This window comes from Sander lucioperca, chromosome 14 (genome assembly GCF_008315115.2).
Source record: "Sander lucioperca isolate FBNREF2018 chromosome 14, SLUC_FBN_1.2, whole genome shotgun sequence".
NCBI lineage: Eukaryota > Metazoa > Chordata > Actinopteri > Perciformes > Percidae > Sander > Sander lucioperca.
Genome location: NC_050186.1, coordinates 29,679,864 through 29,685,863, shown reverse-complemented (window position 1 = coordinate 29,685,863; position 6,000 = coordinate 29,679,864).

The window sequence follows — 6,000 nt, the reverse complement described above, 5'->3', positions numbered from 1 at the left end:
TTCATAAAAAAGTCATATTATAGAATGTCGGAAAAGTCATATACATTTAAAATATAGTATAATATGTAGAAAAAAATCATAATATTGTAAGTACAAAAAGTCATAGTATGGTATGTTGAATATAGTCATAGTATAACATGTCAAAGAAAATCATGAAAAGTCATAGTATAAAACCATGTCAAAAAAGTAATAAAAAGGTCATAGTATAGCAGGTAGAAAAAGTTATAAAAAAGTAACATTATGCCATTTCAAAATAAAAGTCATAAAAAGTCATAGGATAGTATGTTGAACAAAAGTAATAGTATAGCATGTACAAAATAAAAGTAATAAAAGTTATAGTATAGTATGTTGAAAAAAGTCATAACAGTAAAGCATGTCGAAAAAAAGGCATGAAAAATTCATAGTATAGTATGTCGAAAAAAGTCATAGTATAGCATGTAGAAAAAAATCATAAAAAAACTCACAGTACAGCATTTCTAACAAAATAAATCATAAAAAGTCAGTATAGTATGTCAAAAAAGTCATAGAATTTAAAAAAAGTCACAGTATAGCATATAAAAAAGTCATATTACAGTATGTGAAAAAAAGTAATAAAAAGTCAGCATATCGAAAAAATACTAATAAATAGTCATAGTATAGCATGTCGAAAAAAGTCATGAAAAGTCAGTATAGTATGTCGGAAAAAAGTCATAGTATAGTTTACCTATGTTGAAGAAAATTATAGTATAGCATGTGGAAAAAAAATATAAAAAACTCACAGTACAGCATTTCTAACAAAAAAATCATAAAAACTCAGTATAGTATCTCAAAAAAATTCATAGTAATTAAAAAAAGTCACAGTATAGTATAATAAAAAGTCATATTATAGGTTAGGTTAGGTTAAGTAATAAAAGTCATTGTGTAGTATGCCGAAAAAAAGAGTCATAAAAAAGTCATAGTATAGCATGTTGAAAAAAGTCATAGTATAGAATGTTGAAAAAAGTCATAGTATAGAATGTCGGAAAAAATCATGAAAAAGTCATACTATAGTATGTCGAAAAAAAAGTCATGGTATAACATGTCCACAAAAAGTAATAAAAAAACTCATAGTATAGCATGTCCAAAAAAAGTCATGGTATAACATGTAGAAATAAATACTAAAAAAGTCATAGTCATCTATAGCATGTCGAAAAAAGAGGAATGAAAAGTCATAGTATAGTACGTCGAAAAAAGTCATAGTATAGCAAGTTGAAAAAAATAAAAAAAGTCATTAATAGTATGTTGAAAAAAGTGATAAAAAAGTCAAAGTATAGTATGTCGAAAAAAGTGATAAAAAAGTCATAGTATAGTATGTCGAAAAAAGTCATAGTATAGTATGTCAAAAGAGTCATTGTATAGAAGGTTGAAAAAAGTGATGAAAAAGTAATTATATAGTATGTTGAAAATAAGGCATACTATACGTATGTCGAAAAAAGTGATAAAAAAGTCATAGTATAGTATGTCGAAAAAAGTCATAGTATAGTATCTCGAAAAAAGTCATAAAATAGTATGGCGAAAAAAGTCATAAAAAGTAATAGTATATTATGTCGAAAAAAGTCATAGTATAGTATTTCGAAAAAAGTGATAAGAAATCATAGTATAGTATGTCAAAAAAAGTCATAGTCTAGGATGTTGAAAAAAGTGAGAAAAAAGTCAAAGTATAGTATGTCAAAAAAAGTGATAAAAAAGTCATAGTATAGTATGTTGAAAAAAGTCATAGTATAGTATGGCGAAAAAAGTAATACAAAAGACATACTATAGTAGTACAGTGATAAAAAAGTCAGTATATGTCCAAAACAGTGATAAAAAAGCATGTCAGTCCCACCTTTCTCTCCCCTTTCATGTCTTCTGTCCTATCGAAATAAAGGCTGAAAATGCCCAAAAAATAATCTTTAAAAAAATAAAAAAGTCATAGTGTAGTATGTCGAAGAAGTGATTAAAAAAAATTGTATGGTATGTCGAAATAAGTCATAGTATAGTATGTCGAAATAAGTCATAGTATAGTATGTTGAAAAAAGTCATAGTATAGTATGTCAAAAAAGTCATAGTATAGTACGTAAAAAAAGTGATAAAAAAGTCATAGTATAGTATGTCGAAAAAAGTCCGAAAATAGTATGTTGAAAGAAGTTATAGTATTGTATGTTAAAAAAAGTCATAGTATAGTATGTCGAAAAAGGTGATAAAAAGTAATAGTATAGTATGTTGAAAAAAGTGATTAAAAAGTAATAGTATAGTATGTTGAAAAAATGATGAAAAGTCATAGTATAGTATGTCGAAAATAGTGTTAAAAAAGTAATTGTATGGTATGTCGAAATAAGTCATAGTATAGTATGACGAAAAAAGTCATGAAAAAGTCATAGTATAGTATGTTGAATGAAGTGATAAAAAAGTAATTGTATGGTATGTCGAAATAAGTCATAGTATAGTATTTCGAAAAAAATGATAAAAAGTCATAGTATTGTATGATGAAAAACGTGATAAAAAAGTCATAGTATAGTATGTCGAAAAAAGTCATAGTGTAGTATGTCGAAAAAAGTCATAAAATAGTATCTCGAAAAAAGTGATAAAAAAGTCAGAGTATAGTATGTCGAAAAAAAGTCATAGTATAATATGTCAAAAAAAAGAGATAAAAAAGTCAGCTATAATACATCGAAAAAAGTGATAAAAATGTCATAGTATAGTAATGCGAAAAAAGCCATAGTATAGTATGTCGAAAGAACTGATAAAAAAGGATATTGTATAGTATGTTGAAATAAGTCATAGTGTAGTATGTCAAAAAAAGTCATAGTATAGTATGTCGAAAGAAGTGATAAAAAAGTATATTGTATGGTATGTAGAAATAAGTCATAGTATAGTATGTCGAAAAAAGTGATAAAAAAGTCATAGTATAGTATGTCGAAAAAAGTCATAGTATATTATGTCGAAAACAGTGATAAAAAAGTCATAGTATAGTATGACGAAAGAACTGATGAAAAAGGATATTGGATAGTATGTCGAAATAAGTCTTAGTATAGTATGTCGAAAAAAGTCATAGTATAGTATGTCAAAAAAGGTGATTAAAATGTCATAGTATAGTATGTCGAAAAAAGTAATAAAAAAGTCATAGTATAGCATTTCAAAAAAAGTGATTAAAAAGTCATAGTATAGTATGTCGAAAGAAGTGATAAAAAAGTATATTGTATGGTATGTAGAAATAAGTCATAGTATAGTATGTCGAAAAAAGTGATAAAAAAGTCATAGTATAGTATGTCGAAAAAAGTCATAGTATATTATGTCGAAAAAAGTGATAAAAAAGTCATAGTATAGTATGACGAAAGAACTGATGAAAAAGGATATTGGATAGTATGTCGAAAAAAATCATAGTATAGTATGTCAAAAAAGGTGATTAAAATGTCATAGTATAGTATGTCGAAAAAAGTGATAAAAAAGTCATAGTATAGCATTTCAAAAAAAGTGATAAAAAAGTCATAGTATAGTATGTCGAAAAAAAGTCAAAGTATAGTATGTCAAAAAAAGTGATAAAAAAGTCATAGTATAGTAAGTCGAAAGAAGTGATAAAAAAGTATATTGTATGGTATGTAGAAATACGTCATAGTATAGTATGTCGAAAAAAGTCATAGTATGTCAAAAAAAGTGATAAAAAAGTCATAGTATAGTATGTCGAAAGAAGTGATAAAAAAGTCATAGTATATTATGTCGAAAGAAATGATAAAAAAGTATATTGTATGGTATGTAGAAATAAGTCATAGTATAGTATGTCGAAAAAAGTCACAGTATAGTATGTCGAAAAAAGTCATAGTATAGTATGTCAAAAATAGTGATAAAAAAGTCATTGTATAGCATGTCGAAAAAAGTGATAAAAAAGTCATCGTATAGTATGTCAAAAAAAGTTATAAAAAAGTCATAGTATAGTATGTCGAAAAAAGTGATAGTATAGTATGTCGAAAAAAGTGATAAAAAAGTCATAGCATAGCATGTCAATAAAAGTGATAAAAAAGGATTATGTATAGTATGTCGAAATATGTCAAAGTATAGTATGTTGAAAAAGTCTAGTATAATATGTCAAAAAAAGTGATAAAAATGTCATAATATTGTATGTCGAAAAAAGTCATAGTATAGTATGTCGAAAAAAGTGATAAAAAAGTCAGAGTATAGTATGTCGAAAGAAGTGATAAAAAAGTATGGTATGTATGGTATGTCGTAGTAAGTCATAGTATAGTATGTCGAAAAAAAGTCATAGTATAGTATGTCAAAAAAAGTGATAAAAATGTCATAGTATAGTATGTCGAAAAAAGTCATAGTATAGTATGTCTTAAAAAGTGATAAAAAAGTCATAGTATAGCATGTCAAAAAGAGTGATAAAAAAGTTATAGTATAGTATCTCGAAAGAAGTTATAACAAAGTATATTGTATAGTATGTCGAAATAAGTCATAGTATAGTATGTCGAAAAAAAGTCAAAGTATAGTATGTCGGAAAAAGTGGTAAAAAAGTCATAGTATACTTTGTCAAAAAAAGTGGTAAAATAGTCATAGTATAGTTTGTCGAAAGAAGTGATAAAAAGGTTTAGTGTATGGTATGTCGAAATAAGTCATAGTATAGTATGTCAAAAAAAGTGATGAAAAAGTCATAGTATAGTATGTCGAAAAAAGTCCTAGTATAGTAAGTAAAAAAGTGATAAAATAGTCATAGTATTTTATGATGAAAAAAATGACAAAAAAGTAATTGCATGGTATGGAGAAATAAGTCATAGTATAGTGTGTCGAAAAAAGTCATAGTATAGTATGTCGAAAAAAGTCATAGTATGTCAAAAAAAGTGATTAAAAAAGTCATAGTATAGTATGTCGAAAAAAGTCAGTATATTATGTCGAAAAAAGTGATAAAAAGTCATAATATAGTATGTCGAAAGAACTGATAAAAAAGGATATTGTATAGTATGTCGAAATAAGTCATAGTATAGTATGTCGAAAAAAGTGATAAAAAAGTCAAAGTATAGCATGTCAAAAAAAGTGATAAAAAAGTCACGGTATAGTATGTCAGAAAAAGTTATAAAAATTCATAGTATAGTATGTCGAAAAAAGTCATAGTATAGTATGTCGAAAAAAGTGATAAAAAAGTCATAGTATAGGATGTCGAAAGAAGTGATAAAAAAGTATATTGTATGGTATGTCAAAATAAGTCATAGTATACTTTGTCAAAAAGAGTGATAAAAAAGTCATATTATAGTATGTTGAAAAAAGTCATAGTATAGTATGTCGAAAATAGTGATTAAAAAGTCATAGTATAGTTTGTCGAAAGAAGTAATAAAAAAGTATACTGTATGGTATGTCGAAATAAGTCATTGTATAGTATGTCGAAAAAAGTGATAAAAAAGTCATAGTATTGTATGAAGAAAAAAGTGATAAAAAAGTCATAGTATAGTATGTCGAAAGAAGTCATAGTACAGTATGTCGAAACAAGTCATAAAATAGTATGATGGAAAAAGTGATAAAAAAGTCATAGCATAGTATGTCGAAAGAAGTGATAAAAAAGTATATTGTAATGTATGTCGAAATAAGTCATAGTATAGTATGTCGAAATAAGTCATAGTATAGTATGTCGAAAAAAGTCATAGTATATTATGTCGAAAAAAGTGATAAAAAAGGAATATGTATAGTATGTCGAAATATGTCATAGTGTAGTATGTCGAAAAAAGTCATAGTATAGTAAGTAGAAAAAAGTGATAATAAAGTCATAGTATAGTATGTCGAAAGAAGTGATAAAAAAGTATATTGTATGGTATGTAGAAATAAGTCATAGTAAAGTATGTCGAAAAAAGTCATCGTATGTCAAAAAAGTGATAAAAAAGTCAGAGTATAGTATGTTGAAAAAAGTCATAGTATAGTATGTCGAAAATAGTGATAAAAAATTCAAAGTATAGCATGTCGAAAAAAGTGATAAAAAAGTCATAGCATAGTATGTCGAAAGAAGTGATAAAAAAGTAT